This window comes from Eretmochelys imbricata, chromosome 6, assembly GCF_965152235.1.
Source record: "Eretmochelys imbricata isolate rEreImb1 chromosome 6, rEreImb1.hap1, whole genome shotgun sequence".
NCBI classification, from domain to species: Eukaryota; Metazoa; Chordata; order Testudines; family Cheloniidae; genus Eretmochelys; species Eretmochelys imbricata.
In genome coordinates, this window is record NC_135577.1 from 95,063,044 (window position 1) to 95,079,324 (window position 16,281).

Sequence of the window (16,281 nt, forward strand, 5' to 3'; positions counted from 1 at the left end):
AAACTAGTGCCATTCTAAAATAGGGATAAGCATGGGACTCTGGAAATTATTTTATATCTGTGTCAAACTGCCAGAAAGATGGGGATATAGACTAGATAAAGAAAAGCTTGGTGTGATTTTTGTGAATAGTGAAGCTTAATGGAAGGAAGCAGCCAAAAGAAAGAAGTTACCAGGAAATCATTTTAAGAGCTGTACTTCCTTAAAACCAAGGCAAGGAATAGCCTCTGTCTTTAACAGTCTCTTAGCTAAATTGCTTAAATCAAAGGAAACAGCTTCTCCTCTTAACCTTCTTGTACAATGTTAAGACAACTGTTTTCCTTAACTAGTTCATAGTAATTTATTTAATTACTTATTGTAGTAATTGGTAAGCCAGATGAATTGAACCATTGCCTTTTTGATTATATTTCGATTATAACCTTGATTTGACTTGCATCTTTATACATTAGGTTAGAAAAACTATAAATTAGCTAGTAACATATTTCACTTATTTGTTTTACAACAGCTTGCTTAATCTTTTAATACATTTATAAAAGATAAACCAGTTCAGTGTATCTCTCAAAACTTCAACACAAAGTAACTTATGAAGAAGAAAAAGGTGGAATAATTAAAAATTTCTGAACCCATCCTACCATTTTAAAAACTTAAAACACCACCCTATTTTTCCTACATCAGTACACCAGTTTTGCTTCTGAAAACATGGCTTGAAATCCTGCTTCAAGTTGTAAGTGAAAGTCTATTTGGTGGTACGAATAATTGTCCACACACAAAAAAAGTGCACAAATTGAATCAATGTCAGCAGTGATCAGGAGAGGCCCAGGTCTGAAATAGAAAGAAGAATGCAAACCAAGACTGATGCAAATTGACAAAGCTATTTGGAGAATCCTACAGAGTACTAGCCTGTACAGTGCCTGGACTCTAGCTGATTTTGTCATACTTTAATTTCATGAGCATTCACAAACAAAAAAAGGGTTCTTTGTTCCCCCCTTTTCCAACTCCTTCCTCCCCACTCCCGTTGATGTGTATCCCCATTTTGCTGAGACATAGTTTGGTGGGACTGAATGTCCAAAAAAGAACTACTAGTGAAAAGCAAGAATGGCACGTGTACTGGCAAGAATCTGTTGGAGATATTCACTCACGTTTCAAAGCTAAATGCAAATTTAAGATAAATGTATGGATTCATTTATTTTTGATGGCATGATTTAAGACCTGAGCTGAAGTTTTCATAATTACTTTAAATCTATTTACCAAATGAAAATATTAACTGTTCTCATTTATACCCACTGATTTCTGTTGCATAGCAATATCTAAACTAAAAATTCACATATCAAATAAACTATACATTTTGCTAGTTAATGGCAGTAACTTTTATCTGGTTACCTCTATTCTAGACTAGATTACTTCAATCTTCCCCTCTTCTAACCACCCCAATTCCCACCTTGCTTCTCTATAGTCTGTCCAAAATCCATGGAAGTCTTCTGCAAACCCACTGCGAACCTGTTACCTCTCTTGCCTCCTTTTCAAGCCCTCCATTGACTCCCCTTTTTCCTTCCATATCATGTTTAAGATATTGGTTCCCATTCTCAAGACACTGCGTAGCTCTGCTCTAGACTACATCTCTGCTCTACTTTCTCTCTACTACCTGCCCCTCACTCTGCCTACAGCTCACACCTAACCACTTCCTTTAACTCTCTCCCACTGACATTTCCATTACTTCTTCCACGCTGTCTTTTATGCACAGAATTCAGGCACACATATACTATTCCGACAGGGAAAATGGATACATTAGACCAGGGGTCTATAAACTCAATTTACCTTAGGGCCAGTGCCAGTCCTCAAATTCTCCCAGAGGGCGAATAATGTCACTGAAGATGGTGTTCAGAAAAGAAAACATTTATATTGTATTTTTTATTTCGAATTTCTTAGAAATAATAAAACTGCCATACAACTTTATACAATTCTTTGCCTGCCAGAGAGTTTTTAGTGTTTGCCAGATACCGGGTAACGCTTCAGTTCTGTCAGTTTGTTGATGTTTGGCCTCAGTGACTTTCAGTGAAGTTGAAACCTTCAGGATTGCAGCAAGGTGTGCATCAAATAGTTGTGTTTGGTATTTTGACTTGTTTTTATTCATTGTGGGGAAAAGTGATGCTGCCTCCATGGCTGACTCTGCCCGGCGACTATGTAAATTTTGTCTAGAATTCATGAGATTTATTAATGGTTTGAAAAATTTAAAAACATTATTTTATAAAGTGAAATGACAGTCTAATGAGGACAAAGACTGAATGCAGCAGTCTAGAAATAATCTAGATTCAGATTATATCACACGTTCTTAAATCTGTATAATATATTAATAAAGAGATACATATTAGACACATGAGTTGAACGGAAAATTGTCCACAATGAGAAGTTAAAAGTCCAAGAATCAGCTTCAGAAATGAGATATCAGAACTAATGCTACAGCATATTCAAGCAAATGAAAGTAAAGTGAAGGACTACATGGGAAAATGAGAGCTTCTCCAATAACTCCACAAATCAATAATGACAATACACAATTTTTTAAAAAGCTTATTTATTTGTTGTGGCAAAATGGCCAATGTTGGTATGGTGGATCCCACGCTTTTCTTGGCGGGGGTCTAGGATGACACCTCTTGCCCCTGCTATTGGGGCACCAAGGGCCCCGCTAGTGGCCCAGGAAGGTGGTAGAGGAGGGAAGCAGGGAAGGGGTCTGGGTTTGCTCCTCACTCTGAGCCCCAGCCCCTCTCAACCACTGTAGGTTTCTTACTCTCTTCCACTTGGGCAGGGTTACTCTTGGTCCTTGACACTGGAGAAGGGAGTCTCCCTGCCCTGCTAGAGCAGGGTCTTCCTTCCTCCGGTTCTCTGGTCTTTCAATTGTCAGCAACACAACTCCAAACTCCAGTCCTCTCTCCTTCCTCGCACACCCTGTCTGCCTGAAGCAGAGGTTTTTATTAGGTTCCCGACAGGGCCTTAATTGACTACAGGTGCTCCAATTAACCTATAGCAACCCTCTCTAGTCTATAGGGAACCACGTCTTAATTAGCCTAGGGTTTATATATTTCCCCTCTACCACTCTCCCACTACTCCCTGGCCCTGCTGTACCACATATCTCCCCCGCCCTCAACACCCCGGGGTTGGGCTACTTGGGCGAGAGACAGGGGTGTCGTGACAGGCCATCCACGTTGCCGTGTTGGCTTCCGGCATTATGCTGTATCCGGAAGTAGAAAGGTTGTAGACATAGGATCTAGTCACTCATGCATTCCTCTCCTTGTTTGTGTGCATCCATTGGAGTGGGGAGTGGTCCATCACAAGAGTGAACCGGCGCCCAAGTAGGTAGTACTGTAAAATCTCCATGGCCCATTTAAACGCTAGGCATTCCTTTTCTACTATGGCATACTGTTGCTCCCGGGGCAGGAGCTTCTGTATGAAGTAAAGGATCGGGTGCTTCTCCTCCCCTGCCATCTGTGAAAGGATGGACCCAAGTCCTACCTCCGAGGCGTCTGTTTGTAGGATTAATTCTTTCTTGAAATCTGGGGCTATGAGCACTGGATGATTGCAAAAGGCCATCCTTAGATCTGTGAAAGCTTCTTCCATTGCCTTGGTCCACTTAACTATCTCCGGGCCCCAAGCTCTTATCAGGTCCGTCAGAGGCACTGCCCTCGTGGCAAAGTGCGGGATGAACCAGCATTAGTATCTCACGATCCCTAAGAACACTCTGACTTGCTTCTTGCGAATCCAGCAGGGCCATTCCTGTATTGCCTCCACTTTGTTACATTGGGGTTTCACCAGGCCCCTTCCGACTACATACCCAAGATATCTGGCCTCAGCTAGCCCTATTGCACATTTGGATAGGTTAGTGGTGAGACCAGCATGTCTAAGAGCATCTAGTACCACTTCCATTTTCCCCAGCCACATCTCCCAGTCAGGGCTATGGATTACCACATTGTCTAAATAGGCAGCAGCATACTTGGCATGGGGTCGAAGTAATCTGTCCATCAATTGCTGGAAAGTCGTGGGGGCCCCATGGAGCCCGAAAGGGAGGATGGTATATTGGAAGAGGCTGTCGGGTGTACAGAAAGCTTTTTTTTCCTTGGTGTCCTCAGCAACGGGGATCTGCCAGTAGCCCTTTGTCAAGTCCAAGGTGGTCAAGAATCGGGCCTTGCCTAACTGATCTACCAGCTCATCGATACGTGGTATCAGGTAGGCACCAAATTAGGATACCTCGTTTAACTTCCAGAAGTCATTACAAAACCTCAGGCTTGGGGACCAAGACAATAGGGTTGGACCACAGGCTGTGGGATTTCTCAATCATCCCAAGTTCCAGCATCTTCCTTACTTCTGCCCTAAGTTCTTCTCTTTTTGCCTCTGGTATGCGATATAGTTTTATTGTCACCCTTGCTCCAGGACAGGTGATGATGTGGTGCTGGATCAGTGTTGTACGGCCTGGTTTTGTGAAGAACACGTCTTGGTTCCTCTGGATCATCTCAACGACCTCTGTTCGTTGTTCTGGGGCCAATTCGGAGGATAGCCTTACCTGCCCTAGTGGGCCATCTGCCTGGGGTGGAGCCGGCAGGACAGCCAGGCACGTCTCCCACTGGAGCCACAGTTTCAGTAAGTTGACATGGTAGATCTGCTCTGGCCTTCGGCACTCTGGCCGCTTCATCTTCCCAATGGCTTTCACGATCTCATAGGGTCCACACCTGCTGGCCAGGAGTTTGAGTTCTGTTGCTGGTACCAGCATCAGCACCCGTTATCCTGGTTGAAATTTCCGTGTTTTTGCCCAGCGGTTGTAATAGGTTCACTGGGCCTGTTGTGCTTTCTCCAAATGCTTTCGTAGTATGGGGGTCACTTGGGCTATTTGTTCTCTCATCTGAGCCACGTGTGCAATGATGTTCTTTCCCGGGTTGGGTTGTTCCTCCTATTCCTCCTTTGCAATGTCTAATATACCACGTGGGTGGCATCCATACAGTAGCTTGAAGGGGGAGAATCCAGTAGCTGCCTGCGGAACATCTTGTTTTGCAATCAGGTACGGTAGGAGGGCATCCCAGTCTTTTCCGTCTTGGGTCACCACCTTTCGGATCATGCTCGTGTGTGGTTAAATCGCTCAACCAGACCATCTTTTTGGGGATGATAGACAGAGGTCCGCAAGGCTTGGATGCAGAGCAGGGTACATTAGTCTTTCATTACTCTCGATATGAAGGGAGTCCCTTGGTCTGTCAGGATCTCCTTAGGCATGCCTACCCTAGCAAAAACCTGGACTAGTTCTTTTGCAATCACCTTGGACAAGGGGTTTCTTAGAGGAATGGCTTTGGCGTACCATGTAGCCTAGTCCAGGATGACAAGTATGCTTGTATGTTTACACAAAGTAAAACTATTTCCCCATGTTTATTCCCCTGCCGCCCCACTGTTCCTCACATGTTCTTGTCAACTGCTGGAAATGGCCCCACCTTGATTATCACTACAAAAGGTTCTCCCACACCCGACCGCTCTCCTGCTGGTAATAGCTCACCTTACCTGATCACTCTTGTTACAGTCTGTATGGTAATACCCATTGTTTCATGTTCTCTGTGTAGACAAATCTCCCCACTGTATTTTCCACTGAATGCATCCAATGAAGTGAGCTGTAGCTCATGAAAGCTTATGCTCAAATAAAGTTGTTAGTCTCTAAGGTGCCACGAGTACTCCTTTTCTTTTTTTAAGTATGCTTCGGTGGCTCCGGGCCGATCTTTCTAGTGGGCTCACTAGATCCATGGCTATCCTTTCAAAAGGGACTTCAATTACAGGCAAGGGTACCAACGGGGCCCTGAACTGAGGTTGGGGGCTATGCAGCTGGCACTCTGGGCAGGAGGTGCAATAGTGCTGGACTTCTGCCCTTACCCCCAGCCAGTAGAACCTCCTTAGGACTCTATACAGGGTCTCATCTGCTCCTAAATGTCCCCCGAACAAACGACTGTGAGCTAACTCTAATACGGCCCTTGTGTACTGCCGAGGCACCAAGAGCTGTTCTACCACCTGCCCCCATATTGGCACTACCCAGTACAACACAGATACTGTTTGATTATATAGTATAGCCCTGGGCCTCTGGTTTTCCCTTCTACTGGCACGCCATTTACCTCTACTACCTCCTCCCTCACATTCCCATACAGTGGCTCATAGGCTTGGTCCTCCCTAAAACACTCATGTGCAGGACCGATCTGGCCTGATTCTATTGGATCGGTCTCCCCTCCTTCCCTTGGGGTGCTTCCGTTCTTGCTGGGGGCAGTCTCTGGGTCTCCACTGGTCCGTGCTACCTTGCGGTTTCCTTGATGGGGCCTCCTCCTGTCTGCCTGAAGCAGGGTTTTTTTATTAGGTTCCTGGCAGGGCCTTTATTGACTACAGTTGCTCCAATTAACTTGTAGCAACCCTCCCTAGTCTACAGGGAACTACGCCTTAATTAGCCTAGGGTTTATATATTTCCCCTCTCCCACTGCTCCCTGGCCCTCCTGTATCACATTGTCTATAAAGATGTGTGTGAGAGCCTGAATTAAGACATAGAGGAATTCTATAGCATTTATCAGCCTTACTCAAAATGGAGACTTAGAGATTTGTAATTATCACATATTGGACAATGTTAAAAAATTTTAGTAGAAGCTAATGCGTGATGGAAAAGATGACCTAAAATTGATTCCAGACAAATACACTTGTGGTAACATTTGCTCATTGCTTTTACATGCTGTTTTGTCTGTACGGAACTGTGTGAAAGGGACAAGTAGTACAGTCCAACCCAAAGGAAAAAAGCCCAAAGACCTTGGCTTTCATGTTCTTGTTGGGTGGGGAGGGGGGTCAATGGTTCATTTATTTTTCTTTCTTCCTTTTTGCTAGTGAACTTTTTTTTCATTCCTACAGTTTTGACTAGACTATGGTAAAATTCATCTAACGAGAGTTAGACAACTCTTGATCACAGTGAACTCGATTCTGATTCTGTAGTGAAGTGAATGTCCTGTACACAGAAAAGGACATTTGACACACTGATATTTTTTTAACATTGTAAAAGGATTAGCAATCCTGAACAGCTGGTCAGATTTGATCCAAAGAACACAGCAGTAAGGATAAAAATCAACTTTTTCCCCCTGGGAAGTCTTTTGGGTTGGTAAAGGTCAATTTGGAGTTCTCATGTTTTCTTTTTCTTTCTTTCTTAAATTACGTCCATGTGGCAAACAGAGTTGTGTCTGTCATTAACATTTGCAGTCCAAACAAACCTTGCCATAACAAGATTTGAAAGTTACTCGCATGAAACAATAAGACATGAGACTTGTAAGCCAATGATTTTAGCATCATTTTAGTTGCATAATGGGCTGGAGACTATTCGAAATCCTAAGTAATTTCCTGTGGGATGCTACTTTATTTCCTTTTAACTTTTTGTGAATCTTAATATATGAGATTAACTTTTATGTCATAAAAATTAGGAACAAAGTCTTCCATTTACAATTTTGCCATTAGAACATAATATTAATTTAAGTTCTGACAAAGTACTTGGCACTGGTCAAGATAAATTCAATCACCATCTGTGCAACGAAATCTCTCTTTGAAGATACAGTGTCCTGGAATGAGAACAAGGAGAGAAATCTCTCTCATGGTATACCAACAGCATTGACTGGAATATACTTGTTGCTGAAGAATACATTAAAAAGCCATGATAGTGTGAAGAGGAAATTGGAAGCCAAAATGGAGAAATCAGAAGACAATGTAATAAAAGACTTTAGAAGCTGAAGACTGACAATTATGTGTTTGAAAAAGAACTCTGGAAGGTACAGAAAAAACTTCATAGACTTACAAAAGAATAGTGATAAAATGTTAAAACAGTCCAAACGCATGTGAATATTTAATAGTATACATGCACAAACTAAACATTAACCTGTTGTTGACGGTGGTCAGGAGTACTTCTGGATTTACAATGCCAGTTCAACAGAGAAACCGCAGAACAGGAAGATAAATATGTCAGGCTTTCCATTCAATATCATTCAGATACACCAAAAGAGAAAACAATCAGATTCTTTGAGGAGGAAAAAGTTGTACACAACCACAAAGAATCCAGGAAGTCAATTTATGGTTTAATCTTATGTCCACCCAGAAACTGAAGCTTGTGTAAAATTTGACAATATCTGTTAAACGTCATTTCTTCAAGCGCTGTTTTAGTTTTTGTTTTGAGCACATGACACCTGTGATCCTTGAGCTACACTGGCTATCTACTGGTTTCCTGGTTGTGTTTAACTTTGGTTTCAGGCCATTTAGGGCTTTACTTACCTCAGAGATCACCTTGCCCCCCATGAGATACTGATATGTTTGTACTCCGCAGGGGAGCCTGAGCTGGACTTCTGCTGGTAACTCTGGCACAGCATTCTCTGTTAGATCCTCAAACCTTGAGAATTCCTTCCATCCTTTGGCCCATAACAGCCAAAGTTAATTAGATTCAGGGAGAACTTCAAGGCCCATCTTTTCTTCCTGGCTCATGAAAACTGGGAGACCAGTGAGCCTGGCTAGTGCGACGTAACTATGATGGGTGTTTGGTTGAGGGTTTATGTTTTGTATATTTTTGCTATGGTTGGTGTATTGTGCTCTGAAGCAGTTGAGGAAGTCTATTACTTACATGCTACATTTTTAAAGACAGCCAAGGACACTCAGAACTTAGGATGAGTGGTCATTTGTTGTTGAAGTGTAAATCGATAGAAACTAACACTGTGTCTTCAGTGCAGTACTGTTGTAGCTGTGTTGGTCGCAGGATATTAAAGATATAAGGCAGGTGAGGTAATACCTTTTATTGAACCAACTTCTGCTGATGAGAGACAACCTTTCAAACTTACACAGAGCTTGTCAAAAAAACCTTGAAGAGTTCTGTGTAAGCTCGAAAGGTTGTCTCTCTCATCAACAGACACTGGGCTAATAAAAGATATTACCTCACCTGCCTTGCCTCTCACAGTGTCTTCAAGTCATAGTAGTCCATAAGAAACTTCTGAAAAAGCCTACAGCACCCTAACATCTTTTCAGAGACTAGAGAACAAGTTATTTTTTGAATGTCATCATCATAAAATAATGATCAGTGACAAAGATCTGCAGAACTAATAGTTCTCTCCATATCAGTCTCAACATGCCCTGATTCTAATCTTCAGCTCTTGATATAGAACCCAGCAATGAAATTTAAATATCCTCACTGAGAAGCCACTTTACAATGTCTACCAGGAACTAGTTCATCACCAAACAATTTACATTCACTTGACTTAAGTAATATTTAAAAATATTTAAAAATCACAGAAGAAAGAAGCGTAGAATAATCTACTTCAACGCTAACCCAGTATCAAGAACATAATTTTGCCTTGAAACAAAGTGATCATCCTTGTGTTTAACCTATGAACTGCATCTGAAAAAAGTTTTAAAATTAAATTAACATTTACAAGCCTATAGTTGGTATTTGACTTCTTACTGAAAAGAGACACCATTTGTAAGAATAGTTTTATGGTAGACCAGTGTAATAAATGGCAAATCCATTTCAAAATTGTGTGTGTGGTGCTCTCTCACCTTTGCAAGTTAGGATTCAGTTTCATTGGCAGAACTGTGTGGCTATGTCTACATTGTTATTAAACACCCAAGGCTGGCCTCTGTCATCTGAGTCAGGCTCAGTCTGTAGAGCTATAATACTGCAGTGTAGAGCTCTGGAACCTCGCGAGGTGGGGAGAGGTCTCAGAGCCTGGGCTCAAGCCCAAGCCTGGATGTCTATACTGCAGTTTTATAGACCCACAGCCTGAGCCCTGCAAGCCTGAGTCTGCTGACATGGGCCAGCTGCAGGTGTTTAACTGGAGACATACACTGTGTAGCCTAAAACTGAAAGAACAGGGGATGCAGCAGGTGTAGCCAGACAGCCAGCCCAGCCCAGCCCCCCCCCCCGCCCCCCCCGACCAGCATCGCTGGAAACACAGGAGGAAGCCGGAACAGGGCACTTAACATATATTCCAGCACAGCCTTTGAAGCTGTGAAAAGCACAGGTGTGCTGCTACAATGTGCCTCTGGGAACAGATACAACGATTAAGCTCACAGCAGGCAGAGGCCCTGTGACAGACATGGCTCTTAGCCCCTACTAAATAGCGTGATGCACACACACCAACATCCTAGGTGGGAAAATATTTACCCTGATAAAAGAAATGTCCAGTAGTCGACACTTATTGTTTCTCTCCCTTGCAAGTGTAAACTACTCTTGCGAAAGCTGGCGTCACCCAGACAGACCAGCCTCAATTTGGCATAAGAAAGGAGAAAGAGAATAAAGGAGTACAGAGGTATAAGTAGGGGACCGACAGCACCATGATTTTTGAGTGCTTTTCACTATCTATCTGCTGGTCAGATAAATGACAGCCTCCCAAGGCTTCTGCAGCTAAGAGGGTCCCTAAGCCTTGTCCCTTATTCGTCTTTCCGCGGAATTGAGTGACCGATCCTGGCTTGGCACCGCTGGAATCGAGAGATGCAAGGAGGGTAAGAAGCACCCACACCTGATCTCCTATCTTTAGTGTACACATATTTTGAAATAGAGCTCTATACTTTGTTTTCTTTCTTTGGGATTGTGGCTTCAGTTTTGTAACTTGTTTGTGTGTGTAACATCTCTACATTTAAATAAGTAGGCACTAGCAATTTTGTAACCACATGATTAGAATCTAGCTTAATAAATTTTGGTAACCATTTATGCATAAGCCTGACTTGTTTTCTCTGGTTTACTGTAAAGCAGCCGACACAATTAAAGAACCTCAGCCGTTTTGGCTCTAAAGCCTGGCCATTAGGTGAGAGTACTAACAGCCTAGCGTTGAGTTGTGCAGCCTCCACGGGGCAAACTCTTGGGGCACCTGTCAGTCAATCCTGGCTGCCCGCTGCGAAGGAGCTCTGAGCTCTAGCAGTTAAAGTCACGGGTGTGGAGAGCCTCTTAGTGCTGCCATTGGGGCACCTGTCAGTCAGTATTGACTGCCCGCTGCAAAGGAGCTCTGAGCTCTAGCAGTTAAAGTCACGGGTGGTTAGGACCTTGGGGCATCCGTCAGCCTAGCCCGGGCTGCCCGCCGCGAAGGGACAGTGCGTCCTAGCGGTTAAAGTCACGTATGGTATAAACGGGCATAGCTGGCACCTCACCAAACATCCTTGGCCGTCGGCTAACAGCAGGTCAGAATTCAGGCAGATCAAAAGAGCTGAATCAAGAACACTTGCACAGGACTAGCTCACGTTATGCTTCGTAATATTGCCCAGAATTACGAATCCCTTATTTCCTTGATCATGAAAACTTTATACAATATTTTAATAAAATAAAACCTTGTCAGTCCAAAAAATAAAAAGCTATCAATTTTATTTGGGAAAATGAAAAATATTTAATTCAGAAAAAATCTATTTGATCACATTTTCTTCCTCACCTTTACTGTTTTGGACAATTGCGTGAAAAAAATAGTTACTACCCTGGCTCTAAAATTGTTGTTCTTTGAGATGTGTTGCTCACATCCATCCTACTTCAGGTATGTGTGCACCAGTGTTGAAAATTTCTCTCTTAATGGTATCTACCATGATGGCACATCTGCCCTTTGCTGCGTCATGCTGCTATGCAATAGTATAAAGGATGGTGCCACCCTGATCCCACTCAGTTCTTTCTTACTGGAAACTAACACTGACTTTTATTATGTGTATTAGGATAGTGCTTAGGGGCCGCAGTCTTGGCCCTGGACACCATTATATTAGGCACTATAAAAAAAAAACTTATGAAAAAGATAGAAAAAAAAAGTCCCCATTGCGAAGATCTTACAATCTAAATATAAGATAACAGATGGATACAGACAGGCAGATGGGAAAGTGCAAGCAAACAAGGAGACAACATCGGTCAACAGAATAGTCTGTGGTCTCATCACACCATCAATCTAATCATTGTCAAGTTTTTTTTAGTTTTCTTGACAAACAAGAGTTTTAAGGAGGAATCAGGAGGACGAGGAGGAATTCATTTTATGGAGGTTTATAGAGAGCGCCTTCCAAGCATGAGGGGCATATGGGAGAAACCCAGAAGGTGCTTGTTTGAAAATTTAGCAAGTGGTCAGCTGACATCAAGGGCTGACTAGAGAGTGGAGATGACTTTTTGATACTGAATGGGAGATAATAAGTGGGATGTGGATAGACCATGAAGGGCCTTGAAAGTGAAGACAGGTAGCTTAAGTTTGATATGCTAGAGAACAAGGACTCAGTGGAGGGATGCAAAAGGAGGGGTGACATGGTCAAAATAGACTCTTCATGTACTTAAGCACATATTTCAGTGCATTGCAGAACTGGAGCCTTATTTTTAAAGACTGCTTTCTCCTATGTCCTCTTCAGATTTTTGCTGTTAATACTTTAACCTTCAGTACATCTTTAACCTCCTACAGCTCAAATGTGGGACATGATACAGAGCCAAAACCCCAAATGAAAGATACAAAAATAAAAGAAGGCCAAAAGTGATTCAAGATAAGTTTCTTTAGCATAACTTGAAGCCTTTTCTGACTCTCAAACATCAACTCCAGTTTGCTAAACTGAACACAAGTCTACACATTAATGTAGGTGTAAATCTAAATGCTGTTGCAAAAGTTGTTAACAAAATTGTAATTTATTCTTATTTAGATTATTACAAACTTGCCTCCATCTTTACTGAATTTTAGGAGATACTTGCAATTACTTTCATATACATTATTTTTATCTTCTTTATTATAATAGTGTATAAGAACCAACCAAGAATGGGGCCCTACAGTCCTAGGCACTATACAAACACGGTAGTAGGAAATCCCTTCTCTGAAGATATTACAACCTAAATACACAATGATGTTTGGAGAATCAGATAAGTAACCAAAACTGTAATTTTGTGAGTTCTCTCATTAAATGAAATGTTCAAGCTAAGGAAAATACCACCTCCTCAGTCATACAAGTCCACACGTGTTTACACAGGCTCTGAAATACAGCTTTAACTTCTATTTTGCTGTAACATTCTATGCTATTCTCCTTTATACTATGTTCTGAAAGGTGTATATCACTGTTAGTAATTGTGTCTCATGCTTTGTATAGAGTGTTTACCAGGAGTCTAATCCTAACTTGTAAATCCTATAAAGGGTGGGTCGTAAATCAAGAAACCATTTGGTCTACAGGCAAACAAACCAATGAGATTGTCTTATCAGAAATCAGGCTATTCCCCTTGTACAAGAAGTTTGTTTTGTATTGAGATGATCTTATCTCAAGAAAACAGCCTTCCCCTCCCCTTATAGACATAAATATCTTTCAGAATCCTGACTTTAAAAGAACATTAAGGCTATTCTCTATTGAAGAGGAGTAAAAATCAGGATGTGTTCTCAGAGAAATAAAACAAATCATCAAAATGGGCCTTCTTCCCCCTTAATAGAGAAAAACCTTAGTTTAAACCTCAAAAAATTTAGGCATATTCTTATTGGAACTGTTTCTTTCATAAACACTCTGAAGTCAATATTCTTCAAATGTTAAGGAGAATATTTAAGGTTGGAAAACATTCTATAGAAGACCTTTGTTACTTCTAATTCAGTGGTTCTGAAACTTTAACAACCTGTGAACACTTTTCACTAAAATGTCAAGTCTCGCGAACCCCCTCCTAAAAATGATTATTTCTAGGGATTTTCTCCTTTATCCGAGTATAAATTATAAAAGCAATGATCTTGGAAATATACAATTTGTTTTTATGACATGCTTATTACACACTATTTATTATTAATTATTGATAATTACAGTATTTTTATTACATTATGAAAATGGCAACACTCTTCCAAGATCTCACTTTCATAGTTTGTATCACTTTGAATAAACCTGTTATAAGACAAGGCTCCTACGTTTCATCAAGGAGTATCAGATGTGAAACATCATGAAGATATTTAAGAAACCAACTCAAAGAGTTCCTCCTACACAAGCATTGAGGTCTTGAGCAGTCCAGGCAAACAACGCACATTACAACAAAATTTAAACTTGTTCTTCATAATAATTTTAAAAACAATACTAGCTACCTATTTAATTTTAAAAACAGCAAAAAATATCCACCTCCCTTTCCATTCCTTATAAGGAGTCTTGAAGTTTAAATATCCTCAGCGTGATAGATATGCTTGCTTTGATCTGCTTAGCTCTTGGAAGTCCAGGGGCTCTGGGCTGTTGGCCCCATTCCGCCCAGAGTCCCTAGGGACAGCTATGTCCCCCATTAGGGAATTTTTTCCCCCGAGAACCCCCCTGTAACATTTTGTGAACCCCCAGGGGTTCGCGAACCCCAGTTTGGGAATCACTATTCTAATTCATGTTTCCTTTTAAAGGTGAAAACCTTGCTGTCCCTCCAGTGCTTAAGATGGTACGAGATTCTTTTGAGATGTTTATCAGATACCATTGTTATGTGAATAGTGAAAAGCTTTACGTACAAATAAGATTATTTGATGCTATAACTGGTTACTAATGTAAGAAGCCATTTGAGTATAGAAATATTTATATTAATTGGGGAATTAGTTATCTTGCGACGCTTAAGCAACTCCTTACTAAACTCAAGAAGATAAGAACCACCTCTCCAAGAAGCATTAAGAGGAAAAGACAATTTTTTTGATGACCATTTAAGTTAAAGATTTCCTTTAAGAATCACTTAAGTATGAAAAGATTATTTTAAGAGCTGAAAATCTTTATATTGGAAAGCACTTAACTAATCTGAAGAATAAATTTCATGTTCTATTAAATCCCGAGGAAACTAATGGGAGATCAGAAAATGAACTCAGTAAAAGAAAGAGTTAAAACTCTAACTTTAAAGATGTGCTGAGAGCTTTCCACCCCAAAAGACAAAGCTCACTACAACTCTGATGCATGTGTATTAGGAGACTGCATATTCATGAGCTGTAGATCTTCCCAAGACAACCAGAAGGGTGTTGAACCAATGACCCAAAGAAGAGTTCTGTGTAAGCTTGAAAGCTTGTCTCTCTCACCAACAGAAGCTGATCCACTAAAAGATATTACCTCACCCACCTTGTCTCTCTAAAATAGTGGAAGTCACATTACTGAATTGGCATTAAGAGAGACAATTAAGACTTAACCTGTCATTTCTTGTTTCTTTAAACTACCAGTTTTTAGTAATTTTGAAAAAAATACTTGATGCTCAACCACTTAAAAACACATCCTTTACCCCATACTAACCTTTTCCATTTGCTGAAATCACCATTATGGTTGAGAAGTTACTCCCACTACAAAGTTCACATTTTCAGACACTTACAGCTTTTCAAGAAAGTTATCCTTTGAATTGAAATTCCTCCTGTTTCTTTCTGAACTCAAAAGTGAGTTTTTCTTATAAAGTTGAGCAAAATTCCATTTGTCATGCTTCAAATAGTCAAGCATGAAAATATTTTAACCAAGTTATTTTTAATTCCTTTTATTGTGCTCAGATAACTTTATATTTATAAAGCTTTTAAACTTTCACTGGACTTCTTAGCATTATACAACGATTTAAGGACAAAGTGAAGAAGAATAATTTATCCACTCAAAGCAATAGAAGAGTTAGACACAGAGCTGTTAGTTACCCACATCAGAATCTGGGAGGATGCGATGACAGATATCTCTACTCTTGCAGAATGCCATCTTTGATGGCCACTTATGGTCAGGAACTCACTTTAACATACACCTCTACTCCTGTCATAAATATAAAGGGAAGGGTAAACCCCTTTGAAATCCCTCCTGGCCAGGGGAAAGCTCCTCTCACCCGTAAAGGGTTAAGAAGCTAAAGGTAACCTCGCTGGCACCTGACCAAAATGACCAATGAGGAGACAAGATACTTTCAAAAGCTGGGAGGAGGGAGAGAAACAAAGGGTCTGTGTCTGTCTGTATGCTGGTCTTTGCCAGGGATAGACCAGGAATGGAGTCTTAGAACTTTTAGTAAGTAATCTAGCTAGGTATGTGTTAGATTATGATTTCTTTAAATGGCTGAGAAAAGAATTGTGCTGAATAGAATAACTATTTCTGTCTGTGCATCTTTTTTGTAACTTAAGGTTTTGCCTAGAGGGGTTCTCTATGTTTTTGAATCTAATTACCCTGTAAGATATCTACCATCCTGATTTTACAGGAGGGATTTCTTTATTTCTATTTACTTCTATTTTTTATTAAAAGTCTTCTTGTAAAAAACTGAATGCTTTTTCATTGTTCTCAGATCCAAGGGTTTGGGTCTGTGGTCACCTATGCAAATTGGTGAGGCTTTTTATCCAACATTTCCCAGGAAAGGGGGGG

The 16,281-nt window shown here is 40.9% G+C and overlaps 1 protein-coding gene across 1 annotated transcript in view; it reads right to left on the minus strand.

The window, feature by feature from the left end:
* The window catches only part of CEP128 (centrosomal protein 128), a 441,360-nt gene that overhangs the window by 267,854 nt on the left and 157,225 nt on the right, over positions 1-16,281 (minus strand). The window lies entirely within an intron of this gene.